At 42.8% G+C, this 16,267-nt stretch overlaps 1 long non-coding RNA gene across 1 annotated transcript; it reads right to left on the reverse strand.

Annotated features, from left to right (window-relative positions):
- Positions 1 to 491: 491 nt before the first annotated feature.
- On the reverse strand, positions 492 to 14,499 carry LOC122200056. Its single transcript, XR_006193707.1, has 3 exons — positions 14,350 to 14,499; positions 1,756 to 1,873; positions 492 to 611 (listed from the first exon to the last, which is right to left on the reverse strand). It is a non-coding gene; the product is annotated as an uncharacterized LOC122200056 (long non-coding RNA).
- Between the last annotated feature and the right edge of the window lie 1,768 nt (positions 14,500 to 16,267).

Consider the following 16,267-nt stretch of genomic DNA (forward strand, 5'->3'; position numbering starts at 1 on the left):
GTGTAAGAGACACACACAGAATGGGAAGCAGGCTCCAGTAACCAAGCTGTCAGCACAGAGCCCCACCTGGGCTCGAACTTGTGAGCCTGGACAACATGACCTGAGTCGAAGTCAGAGGGTTAACTGAGTGAGCCACCCAGGTATCCCAAGAAGAGGGAGTGTTAGACTCCCAATTCCCCAGTCGTGAACTTACTCCCTCACGGTGGGGGCAGCACCAGGAGTTAAGCGGGAGGAAATCCGATATGGACGCATCTCGGAAGCTAGTTGTCCTCAACACAGAGGCACAAAGTTGGAAGGGAAGGAGACATGTCAGAAGCCAGGTGAGTTCTATGCAACGCAAAGGCTTTTGGGGACTGAGGATACCCTTGCCCGGATCACATACAATGTACCCAGGCTAATGTTTCTGCTATGTCTGCAAGAATCTAAGTGGGGTCTCTGTGGGCCACAGCCAGTGATGTAGTCCCCACCCACTGTGGCTCCAATACCTTGACTGCCGCCGTGGCCACGCATGCGGCACTGGGATGGTGTGTAGATGCTGAGGACGGTCAGACCCGGAGATCTCGGGCACCATGAGAAGCTCCATACTCTCTGCGCTGAGGCACCCAGGACCTCTAGGAAAGAGGGGTGCAGAAAGATCAGGTGGGCGGGTCCTAAAACCCTCCAGGTGGGATGGGTCCTGGAGAGGGTTGAGATTGAGTATAATTGCATGTTAGATAGCAGACTTAAATGAGAAGGCAGGTATGATAAGAGCGGACTTGCATCATGCTTGTGTGCACACGACCCTATGAGAGACTCGGAGGCAGGCTGGGCTGCGATTAGGAGAAAACCCACATGGAGGTCTCGTGGGTCAGACCCCCGTGCCTGCCTGTGCTCTGGGGAGTGGGTACATGATTTGGAGACAGAAATGAGTGTGTGTGTGAAAGCTTTGAATGTGAGCGTTAGTGTCCGCAGGGACTCTTCAGTACCTTCATGTGAGCTCTGCTCTCCAGCGGGAGATGCGGGGGGGTGCAGGGCTGGGACTGCACACCATTGGGACAACTTGGCCAACAGCAGCCGGAAGCAAGGGGCAGTTGGGCAAACGGCTCTGGCAGGCTGAGGACCTAGAGGTGATGGATGGCAGATAGGACGAGGGAAAGGCCGGAGGTTTATTTGGTGGCTTGGGAAGCATTGGTGTCTTACACCCTCAGGCTGAGGCTGGGCGGGGTTTCTAGCTCCTTGTCCACATGACAGACCAGCCAGGAACCACATTCTAGGAACCCATACAAGATGGGAATGTGGAAAACAGATTGCACTCTCACGGAATGCCCCGTTTGGACCTGAAGGCTCTTGGAAATCCGTGCCTATCTCGGGGACTGGCACAGGTCTACTAACGACATTTTGTCAAGATGGAATATGGTCCCCATTTCAAAGATGAGTACATTGAGGGGCACCTGGTTGGCTCAGTCGGTTAAGCCTCTGACTTCAGCTCTGGTCGTGTTCGCTAGGTTTGTGAGTTCGAGCCCGGGTGGGGCTCTGTGCTGACAGCTTGGATCCTAGAGCCTGCTTATGATTCTGTGTGTATGTCTCTCACTCTCTGCCCCTCCCCCGCTCGCACTCAGTCTCTCCCTGTGTCTCAAAAATAGTATTTCCCTTTCCAGTTCCAGTTCCACTATTTTGCCCATTTTGAATTGAGTACATTATCTTCTTGAGCTGTAAGAGATCTTAATGTGTTCTAGATAGAAGTCCTGCTTCCTTTTGGAGCACCATTTCACTCACCTGCTCATACTTCTCTCCCTCTTGAGTCTCTCCTTCGTGGGAAGCCAGATGCCATGAAATGAGGCCACTCAATTCAACAGCAGGCTGTGGAGGGGTCCATGTGTCAAGGAATGGAGGCCTGTCAACAACCAAGTGAGAGAGCTCAGACATGGCTTCTTCAGCCCCACGGGAGCCTAGAGATGATTCTAGATCCAGCCGAGAGCTGGACAGCAACCTCGAGAGAGACCCTGAGCCAGAACCACCCAGCTGAGCCTCTCCCAGATAGCATACCTTCAGAATCTGTGTGAGATAATACATATTTGTTCTTCTGAGCTGCTACGTTTTTAGGTAATTTGTTACACAGCTGTGGATAAGTAATATCCATTCAAACCACAATAACTGTACTTCAAACCCCAAATCTGGATATCATAATCAGGGCATGCAGTTAGATGTACAAGTTGGAAGCACAGTTTTCAGAAAGGATGCAATACCAGAATTCTTTCTCCCATTCCAAAGCCTGGGTAAGATTAGGTACAGTGCCATAAGCTATTTCCACTTCAGACTAAATTAAGTCCTTCTATTCTTTCTCATTATTGAGTGCTTTTTACAGCCAGCCTCTTTCCCTTTGAGTTCTCAATGCTCTTTATCCTATAGCTACTGTTTTAACATCATTCTCTGCCTCTAAGATTCTCATAATGGGACAAAACCATTAAGGCCATATAGACCAACCCACATACTTGAATCTTCTGTACAACATCCCCCAAAGTCATCTTCTAATATACTTTTAAATTATGAGGTCACTATCTCCTAGGATAGCTCATTCTATCTTTGCATTATTTCCTTAGAAAATTCCTCTGATAGAAGAATCACTAGCTCTGCTCTCCTGCTTCACTTGGTTCTCAAGAGATTTATCCTTGGGCCAACTCTCCAGGGAGAATTGGCTGTGACTGAGAACACACCTCTAAAGCAAAGACTGGTTACTTTGGAGATTTAAAGCAAATCATACTTTCTTTGCATGAGAGCCCTAGCTTGGCTTGGTTTTCTATGAGCCATCTTATTAGCTGGATCTAGTCTACAAAATTATCTATTCGTGGGGCGCCTGGGTGGCTCAGTCGGTTAAGCATCCGACTTCGGCTCAGGTCATGATCTCGCGGTCCATGAGTTCGAGCCCCGCATCAGGCTCTGTGCTGACAGCTCAGAGCCTGGAGCCTGTTTCTGATTCTGTGTCTCCCTCTCTCTCTGACCCTCCCCCGTTCGTGCTGTCTCTCCCTGTCTCAAAAATAAATAAACGTTAAAAAAAAAAATAAAAAAAAAATTATCTATTCGTTCTCAAGAATATATCTGGTATAGGCGAGAAGGCTCTTTAATTGTTTGGATCTTTAGATATTTCTGCTCTGTTTTTGAAATTTTTCTAGATATTCTTGTAGCAGCTGCTGCATATAAGTTATGGACAGACTAACAAATATTCTATCCTTGTCTCTGGTATGGCCCTGAGCCAAACGCTATCAATCTGGGGTCATCTCTTCTACTCAGGCTTGCCAGAACAATGAGGAGATTAATTTTTTCCATAAAGGGGGCAGGGTGGGTACTCTAGAGACTTCCTGGAGAGTTTAGTTCTCCTGTAGATCTAGGAAAGTTGTATTTTCTTGCCCACTAAGTGTAGCCAAATCTTGTACAAAACCCTTAAAAGAGTCCACAAAGCTATGTATAATGTGGCACCTGACTATTGTTCCAACCACAATTCTCACCATGGTCTCCTTCCCACCCTGCACTCTGGCATTCTTTCAGTTAAGAATCTGCATGTTCTTCCTATCACGGAGCCTTTTCACATGCTATTGCCTTATTTTCTTTATTCTCGGTTGACTCATATTCATCTCTTAGATCTCAGCTAAGTGTTGCTTCCTCAGAGAAGCTTTCCCAGATAACCACCCTCTGAGTCTAGGTTATAGTTCTTTCTTATTTGATATCAAAAAGCAGACATACCTTTCCTTCAGTTCACCATTTCAGTTTTAATTTATACATTTATTAGTGTGAATATTTGATTGTTAACTAACCAATATTCCTCCCCTTTCACACAGGGACTGCATTTTGCTCTCCTTGTAACACTTAACTTAGAATCAAGTATAGTATGTGTGCAATAAGTGTATATTATATGAAGGAAGGGGGCAATTAGAACTCATTTTGATTAAAAGTACCCTTTGAGTAGTACAAGAGGCTATATCCTAACCTAATCCAGAGAGAAAAGCTTTCCTGGGAATAACATATCCTATTACATATCTAAAAATGAACAGTATTATGTCAGAAGAAAAAAGCACCTGGGGAAGTAAGAAATAACAAGAGCTTGAATGAGCCCATCAGTCATTGGATCAGGTCTAGTCAATTATTTCTCTGCAAATGAGAACATTTGGTCCTTCTGTCCAAATATGGGGATTTACTGATGATCCCATGAAGCATGGTAGGAGCTTTAAAACTGTATAGGAAATTAACCTATAAAGTAGCAGTTGGATGCCACACATCTCTTGTGAAATAACCAGATCTTTTTCAGAGCATCACTGAGAAACACTACCTTTGTTGGAGAGTGCCTCCCCAGTCACTTAAGACTGGATGTCTGGAAGTGGCAAAATATCTAGGTGCCAGAGGTGAGGATTTGAAGCCTCTTGAAGATTGGGCCCAGGGTATGTCCTAGAAATGCAACGCAACTCCAGAGAACCCTAGAGAAACCAGAAAGCTGTGTCACATACACCAGAACTGGGGAGCTGCCAAAGAATGCTGGGCCTGTCTGTAAGGCAGGTATGAAATCTAGGAGATGGTGCTAAGCTCGGCTGATTCCCAAGACTGATCAAATCATTCAGCCTCATCCAGACTCAAATGTTTAAGCTCTAATCCATAATGTTATGGTAGTTTTAGATGGGGTCTTTGGGAAATAATTAGGTTTAGTTGAAGTTATGAGTGTGGGGCCCTCATAATGGGATTAGTACCCTGTTACAAAGACATACCATAGAGTTGCATGTGTTCCCCACCCCCTCTCTGTACCATGTGGATACACAATGAGAAGGCAGCTCTGCAATGAGAGACCTCACAAGAACTGACTGTGTTGGCATCCTGATCTCCAATTTCCAGCCTATGTAACTAAGAAAATAAATGTCTGTTGTTTAAGCCACCTAATCTATGTATTGTGCCATGCAGGCTACAACTAATATAGTGGTGATACAGAGATGAATAGGAAACACGTGGTCGATACTCTCACGCGTGGATAAATAGGAAAAATATCAAATATTAATATAAAATATAACTAACAGGAACGTACACTGCAGCATAGGTATATTTAACAAAGATGTAGCCTAGCCAGAACGAGGGAAAAGCTTCCTTAAGAAAGAAATTTAAATTTAAAAAGCTTGGGTGGCTCAGTGGGTTGAGTATCCAGCTCTTGGTTTTGGTTCAGGTCATGATCTCACGGTTTGTGGGTTCAAGCCCATGTCACACTAACAGCACAGAGTCTGCTTGGGATTCCATCTCTCTCCTTCTCTCTCTGACTCTCCCTGCTTGCTCTCTCTCTCTAAATAAATAAATAAACTTAAAAAAAAAGAAATTTTAAAAAGAAAGAAAGAAACTTTTATGAGAGATTGAAGACTGAAAGGCTATCATGGGAGAATTAAGGGGCATTCAGGCATAGAGCGCAGAGGCACAGTCATAGTATCCATAGCATGATGGGGCCTGCTCATGTCAGCTTACATAAGCCATTGTTAGCATCTCTTCCCAACTTTGTGTTCAGTCATAGCTCATTGGTAGCTGGAAACCAGACACAGTGGGAGTAGTTACACAGTGGAATTTTGCAAACATTACAACCCAGGCCTTTTCTTTCCTGACAGCCATCAGTTGATAAATATTTACTCCACACAACTATAAAGCATTTTTAAGAAACAGAAAGTATAGCAAAGTTGAGACAGAGAGCAAAAGATAATGTGGAAAGAGATGAGGCTAAAAATAGACTTTTATGGATGGTGCCTGATCATCAGCTTTTTAAAAAACATACTCAGTTTTTTCAACCAAGAATGAGAGCAACTAGGTAATACTTAGAGTGTTTTGTAAGCAATAGTAAGGGGTTGTTATTTATATTAAGATTAAAGTCAAGGAGAGGATTCTGGGAGGCTGGCATAGTAGGAACCACAAGGAATCACCCAACCACCTAGGCAAAATTGCACTTGCAGAATCTGTCTATCTTGAAATTCTGGAGTCTCTTGAAGGTTTCCAATATCCAAGGGAAAGCTTGGTCCATAAGTTGCAGTTAATTTTGGTCAATTTTAGTTCTTATCACAGTAGCAGCTACCCATCTCCTCCCTTCATCAGCCTCATGGCAAGCAATTGTGCAGATGTTCCTGGAACAGCTCACACACAGCTTGTGGGAGCTAGGGTAGGTTAAAAGGATCCTGTTCTCCAAATATTGGGAATATGTTCTCTGCTGCTTCTGATCACTGAGGGCACACACACAGGCAGGCAGCCATTATTGTTATACTTCCCCTCACTGTTTCAAGCCACATGCATCTCTAGCTAACGTTACTTCAAAAGGATTTAATGGGCCAACTGCCTTTTCCCCACCAATTCACCTTTCTTTCTTTCCTTCCCCTTTTGGGAGCCAGACATAAATGCCAGGATACTGGGGGGGGGGGGGGGGGGGGTGGGTGGAGAAGCAAGCTAAGTATAAGAGAAAATAAGAGACTGAATCCCCAGGGAGATAAGACCTGAGAAGACCTTAAATTAAACCTATAGCTGGTCCTTGGCACAGAGACAGCCTACCATAATCAAAATAACAAAAACAGGGATGCCTGTGTGGCTCAATTGGTTAAGCGTCCGACTCTTGATTTTGGCTCAGGTCATGATCTCCCGATTCGGTTTGTGAGATCGAGTGCTGCATTGGGCTTTGCACTGGCAGTGCAGAGACTGCTTGGGATTCTCTCTCTTCCTCTCTCTATGCCTGTCCCCTGCTCACCTGAGTGTGCTCTCTCTCTCAAAATAAGTAAACTTAAAAAAGAAACAATAGGGGCGCCTGGGTGGCTCAGTCGGTTGGGTGTCCAACTTCGACTCAGGTCATGATCTCATAGCTTGTGAGTTCAAGCCCTGCATCGGGCTCTGTGCTGAAAGCTCAGAGCCTGGAGCCTGGTTCAGATTCTGTCTCCCTCTCTCTCTGCCCCTCCCCTGCTCACTCTCGGTCTCTCAAAAAATAAATAAATGTTAAAAAAAAATGTTTTAAAAAGAAACAATAAATAAGAAGAAAACAAAACCAGCCAATCCTGTGTAGAAGTGGGGCGGGGCAGGGGGGGATCTAATTTCCAAACTTTTCACGTTATTGGATTCAAATGTCTAGTTTCAACCAAAAATCATGAGGCATATAAAGAAACAGGAAGCTTTTTCCCACTCAAAGGAAAAAAATAAAACAACAGGAACTGTCTCTGAAAAAGAACTGATGGTTGATCTATTAGACAAAGACTTTTTAAAAACTGTCTCAAAGATGCTCAAAGAACTAAAGAAATCAAAAAACAATGTATGAACAAAATGGAAATATCAGTAAAGAGAGAGAAATTTAAATAACAAAAACAAAAAAAAAATTCAGGAGCTGAAAAGCACAATAATTGAAAGGAAAAATTCACTACAGGGGTTCAAAGATATTTGAGCAGGCAAAGGGAGGAATAAGTTGACCTGAAGAGTAAAAAAGGAAGAATAAGTAGACCTGAAGATATGAAACTGAGGAACAGAAAGAAAAAGATTGAAGAAAAGCAAGCGGAGCCTATGGGACGGTGGCAAACCCTCAAATAGGCCAAACTGCACATTGTGGGAGTCCCAGAAGGAGAACACAGAGAAAAGGGAGCAGAGAGAATATCTGAAGGAATAATGCCTGAAAATTTTCTAAATTTGACGAAACATTCATTAACACACCAAGAAGCTCAACGAACTTCAACTAAGATGAATTCAATAGACCCACACCAAGACATATGATAATCAAACTTTTGAACACCAAAGACAGAGTATTTTTAAAGCAGTAAGAGAAAACCAACTTGTCACGTACAAGGGACCTTCAAACAGAACATCATATTTCTCATCAGAAACTTTGGAGGCCCTTTGCACCCCTGTTTGTTGCAGTATTTACAATAGGCAAAATATGGAAGCAACCTAACTGTCTAATGAGATGAATGGATGAGGAAGAGGTAGTATACATCCACAATGGAATATTACACAGCCATTATAAAGGATGAGACCACGCCATTTGTGACAATGTGGATAGATCCAGAGGGCGTTATGCTAACTAAAATAAGTCAATCAGAAAAAGGCAAATATATGATTTCATTCATGTGTGGAATCTAAAAAAGAATGAATATACAAAAAGCAGAACCAGACCTACAAATACAGAGAACTAACGGATGGTTGCCAGAGGGGAGAGGGTTGGGGACTGGGAAAAATGGGTGAAGGGGAGTGGGAGATACCAGCTTCCAGTTATGGAATGAATAAGTCATGGGACTAAAAGGCACAGCATGAGGAATACCGTCAATGATATTGTAATAGCGATGTATGGTGACAGGTGGTGGTTATGCTTGTGGCGAACATAGCATAATGTATAAACTGTCCAATCACTATGTTGTACAATTGTAACTAATGTAACACTGTGTGTCAACTATACGCAAATAAAAACAAGAAAGAAAGAAAGAAAGAGAAAGCAAATTTTGGAGGCCAGAAGACAATGGGACAATGTACAAAAATCACTTTCAAAATAACCGTCAACAAAGAATCTGGTATCTGGCAAAACTGTCCTTCAAAAGTGAGAGAGAAATTAAGACATACTCAGATAAACAAAAGCTGAGGGAGCTCATTACCACTAGCCCTGCCTTGCAAGAAATGCTCAAGGGTGTTCTGCAGACGGAAATAAGAAGACACTAGATAGTAACTCGCTACCATATGAAGAAATAAAGATCTCAATAAAGGTATACACATGCATAATGATAAAAGCTAGTATAATTTTAACAATGAATTATAACACCAATTTTATTTTTTACTTGATTTAAGAGTTGAATATATTTTTTAATTGAAAAAATAGAATAAAAGGGGGGCCGTCTGTAGTAAGCCATGGCCAATGGCCAAAACACTAATGAATATAAGGTAGAAAAGTACAGATATGCACAACAGGTGTATCAGTTGGGGTTCTCCAGAGAAACAGAAAAACAGAAGCTGCAGGAGATGTTATTTATAATATACAAATATATATATATATATATATATATATATATATATATATATATATATATATATATATCGTTAAAGTATTTACACTTATATACGTAAATTGTAATTCGCTGGACCCTCTGCTCAGGGTCTCGCAAGGCTGAATTCAAGGTATTGACCAGGCTGCAGTCTCATTTGAGGCTCATTGTTCTCTTCTAAGCTCATGTTGGTTGTTAGAATATATTTCCCCAAGTCCACAGAACTCATGGTGGCTTGCTTCTTCAAGGCCAGCAGCGGAAAATCTCTCTTCAGAAAAGACACAGTTTTTCCTTTAGCGTTTTCACCTAATTAAGTCAAACTCACCCATGACAGTCTCACTTTTGAGTAACACAAAATCAATGGATATGGATTTTATACACATATGAAAAATCCTTCTACTTTGCCATCTAAGATAACCTAATGGTAGAAGTGATAGGTCCTTTCCGAGTCAAGTGGAAGGGACAGTGCAGTGGTGCACCTAAAGAGTGGGAATCCTGGGGACTATGTCAGAATTCCACCTAGCAGAATCCACCCTTTGACTCCCAGCGATTCATGCCCTGCTTACAGGCAAAATATACTCACTGTCTTTCCATGTTTCCCAAAATCTCATTCCATCAGCTCAATGCCCAAAATTTCATCCAAGTCAATTCCAGATGTAGATGAGGTTCCTGGATGTAATCCATTAAGTACAACTCCTGGGGCAATTACTTTGCATCTATGGATATGTAAAACTAAAGAGACAGTCCTTTACATACCCAACATACAATGATGGGACAGACGTAGGGTAACAGCTACAGACTTTCTGGTTTCAAAGGGGCAGGAAATGGAAGGTAAAAAGGAATAATTGGTACATGGTAATTCTAAAAATCCACTGGGCAAATGTCTCTTGATTAGGTTTCAAGGCCTGAGAACAATCTTCCCTGGCTCTCAGCTCTGCCCTCTGAATCATCCTTCCTTTTTCGTGAAAAATAACACATTTTGCAGCTCTCTTGTTTTATAAGCCTGCTTCTAAAGAGTAGAATCTGTGAGTCCAACAGCCTCATTTAATTTTGTACTTTTCTCGTACCTTTTAGTCCAAACTGGCAGTATTTCTGCTAAAACTTTTTTTTTTTTTCCCCAAGAGCCTTGCAGGTCTTCCACGGTTTCACAGGGATTTGCTCCATTAGACAGGACACACCCACAAATCTTTTCAAGAAAATCCTTTCTCTATCCTTGGCTCCCACTGAAATAGTTCAGGGACAATGTTCTTAAGTCTTCTGGAGACCGCTGATTTGAGTGAAAGGATCTGTGAGGCAGACTCTGAATATCTCAAACGAACACTTAGTGTAACTGAATATTCTGACCTTTTTGATCTTTCTTAGGTCTTAGCAAAATGCTGTAATGACCTCAGCCTTTTCTCTAGAGCATGTTTTCCTAAGAGTGAATCTCTTAAATTTAGCTTCTCCTGCTCTCTGGAAACACTAAGCTTTTTTCAAAATCAGTAGATTTGGGTTCCTTTTTGCTCAAGTGTTTTAAGAATTCTTCCCTCAATTTATCTCTCGTCTCTCAAATTCTGGTATAAACAATAAAAAAAAACCAGGTGGCACTTTCAACACTTTGCTTGGAAATCTTCTTAGTTGTATATCAAAGTTCATCACTCACAGTTTCTTCTTTTAACATAACTGCAGGAGGTAATTATGCTAAGGTTCTCTCATTATATAGTAAGACCTCCCTTCCCCAGTTTCCAATAACATGTTCTTCCTTCCTTCTGAGTCCTCACCAGCAGTGTCCTTAAAGTCCAGATTTCTACTACAGTTTGCTCAATGGGATTTGAACTTTCTCATGCATGCTTTTCAAAACTCTTCCAGTCATCGCCTAATCTCTGGTTTCACAACTACTCTCACATTCCTATGTATTTGTTACAGCACGATCCCACTTCTAGGCACTAAAATCTGTGTTTATCTATTGCTGCATAACAAATTAGCACAAACTTAGCAGTTTAAAACAAAATACATTCCCATAACTATTGCCTTAGTTCCAGCCCTCATTCACTTCATGCCTGGATTGTTGCAATAACTTCCTCCTGGCTTCTTGTTGTGGTCTGGCCCTCTCCCATTCAGTTGATCCTCTTCACTTAAATGAGAAAATACGATCTTGTTGCTCCTCTACTCAAAGAACTTCTGAAATTCCTATTGTTTATAGTGTTTGACAGAGCATAAAAGATTTTTCGCAATATGGGCCCAGCCTAGATTTTCAACTTCTCTTCATCCATTTTCCCACCACTATTACTACTACTGCTGCTACTACTTACTATTCCCCAAATATATTGTTCATGGCCCTAAGTCTTTATGTATATTATCTCCTTTGCCTGGACTGCCCATCCATTAGCCCTCTTCCTTCATCTGCTCAGCAAAGTCTTTTCCATCCTTCTTTGCCCAATGCATACGGTGCCCCTTCTGTGATGCTTGCAATGACACCCTCACTCTTCACTCAGCTGGGCAGAATTATCCTTTCCTTTGTACTCTATAAATTCGTGTCTCAAAGTGTGATCTATGCACTGGCAGCATTGGCATCCCCAGGTGACTCATATGCATTATGAGTCATATCATTATGTTAAAATATAGATTCTAATTCAGTAGATCTGAGCTGGGAATAAACACCCCAATGATGCCAATGCTGCTGATTTAAAGAGCACACTCCAAGCAGCAAGGTTAACAGCATTTTTATCATAGCTCTGAACACATGATAGGAATTGGTTAACACCTTTCTCTCCTTTCTGATATTCTAAGTATCTTAAAGTCAGGGGTTGTTTATCTCTTTTTCTTTGCAGTCTTCAGAGTGCCTTATACAGCACTCAGCAGTTGGAGAATGCTAATAACTTAATACCTGTGTTTTACAGAAAAGAGTGAATACGGATCCCTCACACAAGCTGTTAGCATTAAATGTACCTGTTTGAGATTGTGCAGTGAGAACTTAGGGAACTATGCACTAAGCCTGGAAGGAGAGATGGTCAGGGACAGGAAAGGGGGCCCAAGGCCTATCCTTTAGATGAAGATTCAGAACAGAGTCTAGATCAAGAAGAATCTTTCTTTGTTGTTCTTTGTTTTTGTATCCAAGTCTTAATCCTTCTTTTTACACCAAAGACAAAGTCTAAGATCAGTCAGGGGCACTTGGGTGTGCTTAGAGTGTACTCTTTAAATCAGCACTTGGGTGCTCAGTCAGTTAAGTGTCTGACTCTTGGTTTTGAGGTCATGACCTCATGGTTCATGGCTCTGAGCCCTGCATCAGGCTCTGTGCCAACAGCAGCACACAACCTGGTTGGTATTCTCTCTTTCTCCCTCTCTCTCGGTACCTTCCCTGCTCGTCTGTGCTCTCTCTCTCAAAATAAATAAATAAACATTTAAAAAAAAAGAGAGAGACTAAGATCCATGATAACTCATCTTTAACACCTAGCACTGGTAATTATCCCTTTCTTTTCTCCAATTTTTATTATGATAAAATACACAGAACATAAAATTTACCAACTTAACTATTTTTCAGTGTACAGTTAGTGGTGTTATATACATTCATAATGTTGTGCAATCACCACTATCCATCTCCATAACTCTTTTCATTTTCCAAACTGCAACTCTGTACCAATCAAATGCTAACTCTCTATTTCCTTCTTCTCCCAGCCCCTGGCAACTGCCTGGAAACTGGCTGTCTTCCTTTTAAGCATTATAAAGGATAATTGAAGTCACAGACTGCAAAAAAGTAGATGTTATTTGAAGTGATTGTCATTTCTCATAAGCAATTTTAAAGTCCAAGTTTTTCTTTTCTTTTTTCCTGTGAGCATACATCTCCAAATTATGAAATAAAATAGTGGAAAAATAAGATTCTATTTATAAGTCAGTCCTATAAGCAAATTTCCACAACCTTCCAGAAGTACATGAGAGAACAGAGGAAAACAGAAAACAGCAGAGTACAGGAGATAAGTGTTTCCTCCCACTTCCAAAAAAAGGTATAGTATTTTAACAACAAATACTAATTCTGAGACTTTGTCAGAATTGGGAACCACCTCTAAGATAATGGGAGACCTTTAGGGGTGTTTCACTACTAGGATAAAGATCAAATGCTGCCATAGCCTGAAGAGTTATTATGTTTGGGGTTTTCAATTTAAGTCTAAGGCAGACCCAGGCAAACAATATCTCCTCCTTTTCCTCTGTGTTTCTTATACCTAATGACACAGTTTAGCCCCTATTCAACTTTACTAGTCCAATAAAAAGCCCAGTTTGTAAAGAACCGTGGTCACCTCAGATAATTGTATCAGCAATAAAACTGATGATTCCTGCCAAATTCTTGTCTATTGTACTAGGATCTACTTATCCCAAGATAGCATTCTTCCAGCACATTTATAATTTAATTTGTAATCTCTTATGATAGGAAATTTACACCCGCATCCAAAAAGACCGTTCATGGTAAATACTGAGTTCCTTCCAGTTCAAAGATTTATATACAAAATACTTAGTTGCCTTTCCTGTAAGAAACCATCTATTTCAAATAACTGGTTTAAAAATACCTTAAAAATTTGTTTGGCCTAATAAATCTGTTCTATAATTAACAACCAAGAACATCTGAATAGCACTTTATTGTTTTCAGTTATTGTTCTCATTATGCACATGAGGAAAAATTAAAATTCAGAGAAGGTCAGGTTTTACCAACCTCTAGTCTCACGCTTTAACATCATGGGATTCCTCTAGAATATTATGATGCTTTGTACCAACACACCAGAGGTCAAATATATTAAATGGAAATAATAGAAATACTCAATTCTTGGAGAACTGGAGAACAAACAACAAAATCTAAGAATTATGTGCTTTACACAAGTCCAGCTTCCCCTAGCAATATAAACCCTTAGGAACCTTCTGCAGAAACCTAGGGTAATTCTTGGAAACACTGGTTCCGGTAAGGATTTAAGCCCCAACCTGAAATACCACAATTGCCAAACAGCAATGCTCTACTTTTCCTTCTAATCATTCATAATTGGGGTCGATATTCAGGTTTGCTCTCACTTGGCTCGAACTCCCTGAAATCGGGCCGTGTCTGCCTTCCTCACCTCATTGCCAGCTCCTGGCACAGCCTGCTGCATAGGAATGGATGGATTCGAAACAAAATAGGTGAGCTCAGCCAGGGCCAATGCTCTGGAAACTTCTGTCTCCTTCTGAGGTCAGGACACCCTTCCAATCACAAGCTTGAGTCCTGGCCTTGTCCCCTGCATGGAGGGGCCTAGCTGCTGTCTGCAAGTCACTCAGCATTTCTGTGCTGGAACTTTCCTTCTCTAGACAGTGAGACTGTAAGTGCTTAGTAGGAGAGGCCGGAAGTAGTTCGGCCCAGTGGTCTGGAGTTTACCTGAGGTCACCTTGGAAGGGAGGGTGGCCCGCAGCTGCGCAGTCTCCGTGTTTGCTGCGGATGCTCCTGGCCCGTCACGGCGACACTGCTCACTCTGCGCTGTAAGACTCCGCACTGATTTTTAGTGATAAATTCATTCACTTTCACCATTATTTTCCAGAGCCCATCCTGGCCAAGGGCCTTCACCTGCGTTCTAATCCCCACGGGAAACACCTAAACCTCAAACGCAAACATCCAAGAACGTCCTAGTAACCATAAATTTGTTCCTAGAATTCGGACGCCTCATTTTTCCCAAGAAGCTGTGGGTGAAACCTGACTATGACGGCATGCAGCCCCGCAGGGCCAAGAAGCTGGATCCAGGACCGGTTCCCTGAGGCTAGCGGCGGTCGCCTACACACGGCGCCTGGTGTGGCCTGAGCACCAATGCGCAGGCGCGGAAGCAAGACCGCTGTGCCCACAGGGGCAGGAAGTTTAAATCCAGATTCACGTGGGAGTTGGGAGCGTGGCGACCACAAGTAGGCGGGGGTTTTCCTGTTGGGGGCGAGGCCTCAAAGACTTCCCTCCCCAACGCAGGAAGTGGATTTCTCCGCGCCACGCTAGCCTTTATGGGAGAGGGCAAGGGGAGAAGATCCTGGCAGCTCCTGTCCGAAGCCAGAAGCAGGCGTCAAGTCCACCCCGGAAGGCAGGGGCCCTCCCTGCCAGTAGTCCATCGAGCTTTTTGCGGCAGTACACCTGATTCTGCTTTCTCATGCAGACGTAGGGCAGCTCGCCTGAGGCGGCCAGCGAGTAGATGTTGCAGATACGTGGCCGGGATGGCCCCAGCACAAAGAGCAGCAGAAAGAGTGTGCCTCCGAGCACCGCTGCGTCCTCCTTAGCTCCCTCAAGGGTCCCCCAAGGCCCGAAACTGGGGCTGCAAATCCCCGCCATCCTGGGACCAGCTCGCCCTTCAGCCTCCCCGCACTCCCACTGGCCTGATATGGTTCCATAGCCATTGGCTGGCTGATTGAAGGGCCCTCGCGCTCCCCAGGATAGTAACTCCTGGTTTTGCCTGGCTCTGAACCGGCTGTGAGGAGGTAGGTGTGACCTTTTGGGTCTAGGCTCTGCTCTAGGCCTGGTGAGGCACCGAGCCAGATGGCCGTTTACAGAGGGTTGACGCCAAAAGCACTGAGGACATGTTAGCATAGCCTCCCTCGCTGGGCTAGTGGATCCTACCTCCCTTGTAGCCAGCCCTTTATTAGGGTGCCTTTTCAGGAACAAGGTCCTAAACTGGCGAGGTTATCAGCACTGCAGTCTTTAGCTGAACCTGCTAATTTTCAAAATCTCCATCAGAGAATTGACCATCAGCCTAAAGAGAAAATAATTTTACTATTTTGCATGTTTTATTATTCATCTGATTTTCTTCCCTTCTTGTTGAATGGATTCAGAATGAGCCTCACCAAAATGTGCCAGTTTGGCCTGTGGGTTATTTTGAGCTAAAGACAATCAAGGCTGGTAAGATTCAGGAAGAGCTTTTTACCTCTCACTTAAATGCTTAAAATAACTTAGAGGACCTGGTCTAAGAAGGGCCCTGTCACCAAGACATGACTGCAAAAGAGTACAAGCTAAGTGTGGTAAGCTGTGGGGAAGTTGGCAAGACTTGTTTGTTCAAATTCCTCCGTGTCCCATTAGACAGATATCTAATTACCAAACTGTCTGCTCTTCTTAAAGCCCTGTAAATTACTCTCCTCCCCTTTGAAAGCCCCAGGTCCTTATCCCATTCCTTAGCTCAGTTTGGTTTATGAGCCTCAACTGCCAGACTTGCCCTTGAGTCTCATATTTTTATGGTGCTCCTACACATATGAAATTAAATGTTTTTCTCCAGTTAATCTGTCTTACGTCAGTTTAACTAGTGGAAGAGCCACAAGAATCTAGGAGGGTA

This window comes from Panthera leo, chromosome D1 (assembly GCF_018350215.1).
Source record: "Panthera leo isolate Ple1 chromosome D1, P.leo_Ple1_pat1.1, whole genome shotgun sequence".
Lineage (NCBI taxonomy): Eukaryota > Metazoa > Chordata > Mammalia > Carnivora > Felidae > Panthera > Panthera leo.